This window comes from Symphalangus syndactylus, chromosome Y (assembly GCF_028878055.3).
Source record: "Symphalangus syndactylus isolate Jambi chromosome Y, NHGRI_mSymSyn1-v2.1_pri, whole genome shotgun sequence".
NCBI classification, from domain to species: Eukaryota; Metazoa; Chordata; class Mammalia; order Primates; family Hylobatidae; genus Symphalangus; species Symphalangus syndactylus.
This window is the reverse complement of record NC_072448.2, coordinates 15009558-15019842: the sequence shown is the minus strand read 5'-3', so window position 1 is coordinate 15019842 and position 10285 is coordinate 15009558.

The following is a 10285-nucleotide window of genomic DNA, read 5'->3' as shown; positions in this document are numbered from 1 at the left end:
TTGAGATGAGTGAAATGGAATGGAATGGAATGGAATGGAATGGAATGGAATGGAATGGAATGGAATGGAATGGAATGGAATGGAGTGGGTGCAGAATAGTGGAATGCGGTACCAAATAATGGAGTGGAGTGCAGTGCAGTGGAGTGGAATGAAACATAATTTAATAGAGCGGGGAGGAGTTTAGTGGAATGGCAATGATTAGAGTGGAGTGGAGTGGAGTGGAGTGAAGTCGAGTAGAGTTGAATCGAGTGGAATGGAATGGAAAGCAATGGAATGGATTGCAAAGGATTGGAATGGAATGGAGTGCCATGTAATTTACTGGAATGTAACGGAATGGAGTGGAAAGATATGGAATGGAATGGAATGGAATGGAATGGAATGGAATGGAACGGATTCGAACAGATTGGACAGGAATGGAATGGAATGGAGTGTGGTGGAGTGCAATGTAGTGGAATGGTGTAGAAAGGAATATATTAGAGATGAGTGGAGTGTAATTGTATTGGAGTTCAGTGAAGTGGCATCCAGTGGATTGGAGAAGATGGGGTTTCGAGTTAAATGGAGTTGAATGGATTTCAGTGGATTGGAGTGGAACGTAGTGGTGTTGTATGGAATGGAATTAAAGGTAATGGAACGGATGGGAAAGCACAGGAATGGAATGGAATGCAATCAAATCAAATCAAATCGAACGGAATGGACAGGACTGGATTGGAATGGAGTACAACGGGATGGAATGGAAAGGAACGGAACGGAATGGAATGGAACGATAAGGAATGGAATGGAATGGAATGGAATGGAATGGAATGGAATGGAATGGAATGGAATCAAATGGAATGGAATCAAATGGAATGGAATGGAATGGAGTGGGTGCAGAATAGTGGAATTCAGTAACAAAGAATGGAGTGGAGTGCAGTACAGTGGAGTACAATGAAACATAATTTAATAGAGTGGGGAGGAATGGAGTGGAATGGCCATGATTAAAGTGGAAAGGAGTGGAGTGGAGTAAAGTCGAGTAGAGTGGAATCGAGTGGAATGGAATGGAACGCAATGGAATGGAATGCAACGGAATGGAATGGAACGGAGTGCCATTTAATTTACTGGAATGGAAGGGAATGGAGTGGAATGATATGGAATGCAATGGAATGGAATGGAATGGAATGGAATGGAATGGAATGGAATGGAATGGAATGGAATGGAACAGAATGGAACAGAATGGAAAGGAATGGAATGGAATGGAGTGTGGTGGATTGCAATGTAGTGGAATGGTGTAGAAAGGAAAGTATTCGAGGTGAGTGGAGTGTAATTGTACTGGAGTTCAGTGAAGTGGCATCCAGTGGATTGGAGAAGATGGGGTTTCTAGTTAAATGGAGTTGAATTGAATTCAGTGGATTGGAGTGGAACGTAGCGGAGATGTATGGAATGGAAAGAAAGGAATGGAACGGATGGGAAAGCACTGGAATGGAATGGAATGGAATTGGTTGAATTGTAGTGCAGTGTAGTGGAATAGAGTAGAAAGGAATGCATTTGAGTAGAGTGTAATAGAATCGAATGGAATGCAGTTGAGTAGAGTGCATTTGAATGGGAATGAATGGAATGGAATAGAATGGAGTGGAGTGGAGTGAAGTGAAGTAGTTTTGAGTTCAATGGAAAGGAATCGATCAGAAAGGAATGTTATGGAATAGAAGGCAGTGGATTGCAGTGGAGTTTCATGGACTGCACTGAGGTGGAGAATAAAAATGAATTGAATGGAGTGGAGTGCAGTGTAGTCGAGTGGTGTGAAAAGGATTAGAGTGGATTTGAATAGAATATAAAATAACATATTGAAACGGAATGGAAGGGAATTTAATGGAATGGAATGATGTTGATTAAAGGGTAGTAGAGAGAATGGAATGGAAGAGAATAGAATGCAATAGAGCCGAATGTAATGGAATGGAATGGAATGGAGTGGGTGTAGATTAGTGGAATGCAGTAACAAAGAATGGAGTGGAGTACAGTGCAGTGGAGTAGAATGAAACATAATTTAATAGAGCGGGGAGGAGTGGAGTGGAATGGCAATGATTAGAGTGGAGTGGAGCGGAGTTAAGAACAGTAGAGTTGAATCGAGTGGAATGGAATGGAATAGAAAGGATTGGAATGCAAAGGAATGGAATGGAATGGAGTGCCATGGAATTTACTGGAATGGAACGGAATGGAGGTGTATTATATGGAATGGAATGGAATGGAATGGAATGGAACGGAATGGAACAGAATGGAAAGGAATGGAATGGAATGGACTGTGGTGGAGTGGAATGTAGTGGATTGGTGTGGAAAGGAATGTATTAGAGGCGAGTGGAATATAATTGTATTGGAGATCAGTGAAGTGGCATCGAGTGGATTGAAGAAGATGGGGTTTCGAGTTAAATGGAGTTGAATGGAATTCAGTGGATTGGGGTGGAACGTAGTGGAGTTGTATGGAATGGAATGAAAGGGAATGGAACGAATGGGAAAGCACTGGAATGAAATGGATTGGAATCAAATCAAATCAAATCTAACGGAATGGACAGGACTGGAAAGGAATGGAGTACAATGGAATGGAATGGAATGGAATGGAATGGAACGAAATGGAATGGAATGATATGGAATGGAATGGAATGGAATGGAATGGAATGGAATGGAATGGAATGGAATGGAATGGAATGGAATGGAATGGAATGGAATGTGATGGAGTGGAATGCGATGGAATGGAATGCGATGGAATGGAATGCGATGGAATGGAATGTGATGGAATGGAATGCGATGTAATGGAGTCTGGTGGAGTGCAATGTAGTGGCATTGTGTAGAAAGGAATGTATTGGAGCTGAGTGGAGTGTAATTGAAGGGAATGCACTGTATTGGAGTTCAGGGAAGTGGCGTTGAATCGATTAGAGAAGAGAGGTTTTGAGTTAAATGGAGTGGAGTGGAATGCAGTATATTGGAGTGGAAAAGAGTGGAGTTGTATGGAATGGAATGAAAGGGAATGGAACGGAAGGGAATGCACTAGAATGCAATGAAATGGAATGGATTTGGGTGAAGGGTAGTACAGTGCATGGCAATAGATTAGAAAGGAGTGCATTGGAGTGGAGTGGAGTGGAATAGAATCGACTGTAATGCAGTTGACTAGAGTGAAGATGAAAGGGATGGAATGGAATTGAATAGAATGGAGTGGAGTGGAGAGCAGCGGGGTGGATTTGTGTTTATTGGAAAGGAATGCAATAGAAATATATGTTATGGAAAAGTATGCAGTGGATTGCAGTGGTTTTGCATGGAATTAACTGGAGTGGAGAGGAATAGGAAAGAATGGAATGGAGTGGAGTGGAGTGGAGTGGAGTGAAGAGGACTTGAGTGGTGTGAAGTGGAGGAGAGTGTATTTGATAAGAATATAATGTAACATAATGAAATCTAATCCAACATAATTTAACGGAAGTGAATGTAGTTGATTAGAGGGCTGTTGTGGGAATGGAATGGAATGGAAGGGAAGAGAATAGTATGCAATGCACCCGATTGGAATGGAATGCAATGGAAAAGAAAGGAATGCAATGGAATGGAATGGAATGGAATGGAATGGAATGGAATGGAATGGAATGGAATGGAATGGAATGGAATGGAATGCAATGGAATGGAATGGAATGGAGCGGAATATAGTGGAATGGAGTGTAGTAAAGTGGAACGAAATTGTAAGGAATGGAGTGGAGTGGAGTGGATTGTAGTGAAATGGAATTGAATGAAAAGTAACGGAATAGATTGGAGTGGAGTTGAATGGGAAAAAAGGAATGGAGTAGAAAGGAGTGCATTGGAGTGGAATGGATTGGAATGGAATGTAATGGGTAAGAATGGAATGGAATGGAATGGAATGGAATGGAATGGAATGGAATGGAATGGAATGGAACAGAAAAGAATGGAATGGAATGGAATTCAGTGGATTGGAGGGGAGTGGAGTGTGTTTGAATGGAATGGAAAAGATGGGAATGCATTGGAATGGATTGGAGTCGATCGGAATTGAATGGAATGGAAAGTATTGGAGTGCAATGCAATTCAGTGTAGTGGAATGGAGCAGGAAGGAATGGATTAGAGTTTTGAGAAATGGGAAGAAATGGAATGGAGTTCAGTAGAGTTGAGTTGAATAGTCTATATTCTATTATAGTCTATTGCAAGGGAATGGAATACTGTGAATTGGAGTTGAGTGGATTGGCATGGAATGGAGAGGAAAGGAAGGGAGTAGATGGGAATTCTATGCTATGGAATGGAACGGAATGGAATGGAATGCAATGCAATTGAGTGGAGTGGAGTTTAGAGGAGTGTAGTGGATTCAAGTTGAATGGAATGGAAGGAAATAGAATGGAGTAGATTCGAATGAAATGGATTTCATTGGAATAGAGTTGAGATGAGTGAACTGGAATGGAATGGAATGGAATGGAATGGAATGGAATGGAATGGAATGGAGTGGGTGCAGAATAGTGGAATGCAGTACCAAATAATGGAGTGGAGTGCAGTGCAGTGGAGTGGAATGAAACATAATTTAATAGAGCGGGGAGGAGTTTAGTGGAATGGCAATGATTAGAGTGGAGTGGAGTGGAGTGTAGTGAAGTCGAGTAGAGTTGAATCGAGTGGAATGGAATGGAAAGCAATGGAATGGATTGCAACGGATTGGAATGGAATGGAGTGCCATGTAATTTACTGGAATGTAACGGAATGGAGTGCAAACATATGGAATGGAATGGAATGGAATGGAATGGAATGGAATGGAATGGAATGGAATGGAATGGAACGGATTGGAACAGAATGGACAGGAATGGAATGGAATGAAGTGTGGTGGAGTGCAATGTAGTGGAATGGTGTGGAAAAGAATGACTTAGAGGTGAGTGGAGTGTAATTGTATTGGAGTTCAGTGAAGTGGCATCGAGTGGATTGGAGAAGATGGGGTTTCGAGTTAAATGGAGTTGAATGGAATGCAGTGGATTGGAGTGGAACGTAGTGGAGTTGTATGGAACGGAATTAAAGGGAATGGAACGGATGGGAAAGCACAGGAATGGAATGGAATGCAATCAAATCAAATCAAATCGAACGGAATGGACAGGACTGGAATGGAATGGAATGGAACGGAACGGAATGGAATGGAACGATATGGAATGGAATGGAATGGAATGGAATGGAATGGAATGGAATGGAATGGAATGGAAATGAATGGAATGGAACGGAATGCAATGGAATGGAATGGAATGGAATGGGATGGAATGGAATGCGATGGAATAGAATGTGACGGAATTTAATGTGATGGAATGGTGTCTGGAGGGCTGTAATGTAGTGGAATTGTGTTGAAAGGAATGTATTGGAGCTGAGTGGAATGTAATGGAAGGGAATGCACTGTATTGGATTTCAGTGAAGTGGCGTCGAGTCGATTTGAGAAGAGGGGTTTTGAGTAAAATGAAGTCGATTGGACTGCAGTGGATTGGAGTGGAAAAAAGTGGAGTTGTATGGAATGGAATGAAAGGGAATGGAATGGATGGGAATGCACTAGAATGCAATGAAATGGAATGGAATTGGGTGAAGTGTAGTGCAGTGCATTGGAATAGTGTAGAAAGGAGTGCATTGGAGTGGAGTGGAGTGGAATAGAATCGAATGTAATGCAGTTGAGTAGAGTGAAGATGAATGGGAAGGAATGGATTGGAATAGAATGGCATGGAGTGGAGAGCAGTGGGGTGGTTTTGAGTTTAGTGGAAAGGAATGCAATAGAAATAAATGTTATGGAAATGTATGCAGTGCATTGCAGTGCTTTTGCATGGAATTAACTGGAGTGGAGAGGAATAGGAAAGAATCGAATGGAGTGGAGTGGACTGGAGTGGAGTGGAGTGGAGTGGAGTGGAGTGGAATCGAGTGGTGTGAAGTAGAGGAGAGTGTATTTGATTAGAATATAATGTAACATAATGAAATGGAATCCAGCCGAGTTTAACGGAATTGAATGAAGTTGATTGGAGGGCTGTTGAGATAATAGAATGGAATGGAAGGGAAGGGAATAGAATGAAATGAAGCCGAAAGGAATGGCATGCAATATAATAGAATGGAATGGAATGGAATGGAATGGAATGGAATGGAATGGAATGGAATGGAATGGAATGGAATGGAATGGAATGGAATGGAAAGCAATGGACTGGATTGGAAAGGAATGGAATGGAATGCAATGGAGTGCAATGGAGTGTATTAACGTGGAACGGAATTGAAAGGAATGGAGTGGAGTGGAGTGGATTGTAGTGAAATGGAATTGAATGAAAAGGAACCGAATGGAGTGGGGTGGAGTTGAATGGGAAGAAAAGGAATGGAGTAGAATGGAGTGCATTGGAGTGGAATGGAGTTGAATGGAATGTAATGGAATGCAATGGGTCGGAATGGAATGGAATGGAATGGAATGGAATGGAATGGAACGGAACAGAAAAGAATGGAATGGAATGGAATGGATTTCAGTGGATTGGAGGGGAGTGGAGTGTGTTTGAATGGAATGGAATAGAGGGGAATACATTGGAAAGGATTGGAGTGGAACTGAATTGAATTGAATGGAAAGTATTGGAGTGGAATGCAATTCAGTGTAGTGGAATGGAGAAGAAAGTAATGGATTAGAGTTTTGCGAAATGGGAAGAATTGGAATGGAGTTCAGTAGAGTGGAGTTGTGTAGTCTATATTCTATTGTAATCTATTGCAAAGGAATGGAATACTGTGGATTGGAGTTGAGTAGATCGTCATGGAATGGAAAGGAAAGGAAGGGAGTGGATGGGAATGCTATGCTATGGAATGGAACGGAATGGAATGGAATGCAATGCAATGGAGTGGAGTGGAGTTTAGAGGAGTGGAGTGGATTCAAGTAAAATGGAATGGAACGAAATAGAATGGACGAGATTCGAATGGAATGGATTTCGTTTGAATAGAGTTGAGATGAGTGAATTGGAATGGAATGGAATGGAATGGAATGGAATGGAATGGAATGGAATGGAATGGAATGGAATGGAATAGAATGGAATGGAATGGTGTGAGTGCAGAATAGTTTAATGCAGTACCAAATAATGGAGTGGAGTGCAGTGCAGTGGAGTGGAATGAAACATAATTTAATAGAGCGGGGAGGAATGGAGTGGAATGGCAATGATTAGAGAGGAGTGGAGTGGAGTGGAGTGAAGTCGTGTAGAGTGGAATCGAGTGCAATGGAATGGAATGGAATGCAAGGGAATGGAATGCAACTGAATGGAATGGAATGGAGTGCCATGGATTTTACTGGAATGGAATGGAATGGAGTGGAATGATATGGAATGGAATGGAATGGAATGGAATGGAATGGAATGGAATGGAATGGAATGGAACGGAACAGAATGGAAAGGTATGGAATGGAATGGGCTGTGGTGGAGTGCAAGGTAATGGAATGTTGTAGAAAGGAATGTATTAGAGGTGAGTGGAGTGTAATTGTATTGGAGTTCAGTGAAGTGGCATCGAGTGGATTGGAGAAGATGGGGTTTCGAGTTAAATGGAGTTGAATGGAATTCAGTGGATTGGAGTGGAACGTAGTGGAGTAGTATGGAATGGAATGAAAGTGAATGGAACGGATGGGAAAGCACTGGAATGGAATCGAATGGAATCAAATCAAATCAAATCGAACAGAATGGACAGGACTGGAATGGAATGGAGTATAATGGAATGGAATGGATTGGAATGGAATGCGATGGAATGGAATGCTATGGATTGGAATGTGACGGAATGGATTGCGATGGAATGGAGAATCGTGGAGTGTAATGTAGTGGAATTGTGTAGAAAGGAATGTATTGGAGCTGAGTGGAGTGTAATGGAAGGGAAAGCACTGTATTGGAGTTAAGTGAAGTGGCGTCGAGTCGATTGGAGAAGAGGGGATTTGAGTTAAGTGGAGTGGAATGGAATTCAGTGGATTGGAGTGGAAAGAGTGGAGTTGTATGGAATGGAATGAAAGGGAATGGAACCGATGGGAATGCACTAGAAGGCAATGGAATGGAATGGAATTGGGTGAAGTGTAGGGCAGTGCAGTGTAATAGAGTAGAAAGGAGTGCATTGGAGTGGAGTGGAGTGGAATAGAATTGAATGTAATGCAGTTGAGTATAGTGAAGTTGAATGGGAAGGAATGGAATGGAATAGAATGGAGTGGAGTGGAGAGCAGTGGGGTGGTTTGGAGTTTAGTGGAAAGGAATGCAATAGAAATAAATGTTATGGAAAAGTATGCAGTGGATTGCAGTGGTTTTGCATGGAATTAAATGGAGTGGAGAGGAATAGGAAAGAATGGAGTGGAGTTGAGTGTAGTTGAGTGGAGTGGAGTGTAGTAGAGTGGTGTGAAGTGGAGGAGAATGTATTTGATTAGAATATAATATAACATAATGAAATGGAATCCAACAGAATTTAACGGAATTGAATGAAGTCGATTAGAGGGCTGTTGAGAGAATGGAATTGAAGGGAAAGGAAGGGAATAGAATGCAATGCAGCCGAATGGAATGGAATGCAATGGAATGGAATGGAATGGAATGGAATGGAATGGAATGGAATGGAATGGAATGGAATGGAATGGAATGGAATGGAATGGAATGGAACGGTGTGGAATGGAGTGGAATGGAGTGTATTAAAGTGGTACGGAATTGAAAGGAATGCAGTGGAGTGCAGTGGATTGTAGTGAAATTGAATTGAATGAAAAGGAACGGAATGGAGTGGAGTGGAGTTGAAAGGGTAGAAAAGAATGGAGTAGAATGGAGTGGATTGGAGTGGAATGGAGTGGAATGGAATGTAATGGAATGCAATGGGTAGGAATGGAATGGAATGTAATGGAATGGAATGTAAAAGAAAAGAATGGAATGGAATGGAGTGGAATCCAGTGGATTGGAGGGGAGTGGAGTGTGTTTGAATGGAATGGAATACAGGGGAATGCATTGGAGTGGATTGGAGTCGAACAGAATTGAATGTAATGGAAAGTATTGGAGTGGAATGCAATTCCGTGTAGTGGAATGGAGTAGGAAGGAATGGATTAGAGTTTTGTGAAATGGGTAGAAATGGAATGGAGTTCAGTAGAGTGGAGATGATTAGTCTATATTCTATTGTAATCTATTGCAAAGGAATTGAATACTGTGGATTGGAGTTGAGTGGATTCGCATGGAATGGAAAGTAAATGTTGGGAGTAGATGGGAATGCTATGCTATGGAATGGAACGGAATGGAATGGAGTGCAATGCAATGGAGTGGAGTGGGGTTTACAGGAGTTGAGTGGACACAAGTAGAATGGAATGGAAGGAAATAGAATTGACTATATTCGAATGGAATGTGTTTCATAGGAATAGAGTTGAGATGAGTAAAATGGAATGGAATGGAATGGAATGGAATTGAATGGAATGGAATGGAGTGGAATGGAATCAATTGGAATGGAATCAAATGGAATGGAATGGAATGGAGTGGGTGCAGAATAGTGGAATGCAGTAACAAGGAATGGAGTGAAGTGCAGTGCAGTGGAGTGGAATGAAACATAATTTAATAGAGTGGGGTGGAATGGAGTGGAATGGCCATGATTAAAGTGGAATGGAGTGGAGTGGAGTGAAGTCGAGTAGAGTGAAATCGAGTGGAATGGAATGGAACGCAATGGAATGGAATGCAACGGAATGGAATGGAATGGAGTGCCATGGAATTTACTGGAAAGGAAGGGAATGGAGTGGAAAAATATGGAATGGAATGGAATGGAATGGAATGGAATGGAATGGAATGGAATGGAATGGAATGGAATGGAATGGAATGGAATGGAATGGAGTGGAATGGAACGGAATGGAACAGAATGGAAAGGAATGGAATGGAATGGAGTGTGGTATAGTGCAATGTAGTGGAATGGTGTAGAAAGGAAAGTATTAGAGGTGAGTGGAGTGTAATTGTACTGGAGTTCAGTGAAGTGGCATCCAGTGGATTGGAGAAGATGGCGTTTCGAGTTAAATGGAGTTGAATTGAATTCAGTGGATTGGAGTGGAACGTAGCGGAGATGTATGGAATGGAAAGAAAGGAATGGAACGGATGGGAAAGCACTGGAATGGAATGGAATGGAATTGGTTGAATTGTAGTGCAGTGTAGTGGAATAGAGTAGAAAGGAATGCATTTGAGTAGAGTGTAATAGAATCGAATGGAATGCAGTTGAGTAGAGTGCATTTGAATGGGAATGAATGGAATGGAATAGAATGGAGTGGAGTGGAGTGAAGTGAAGTAGTTTTGAGTTCAATGGAAAGGAATCGAACAGAAAGGAATGTTAC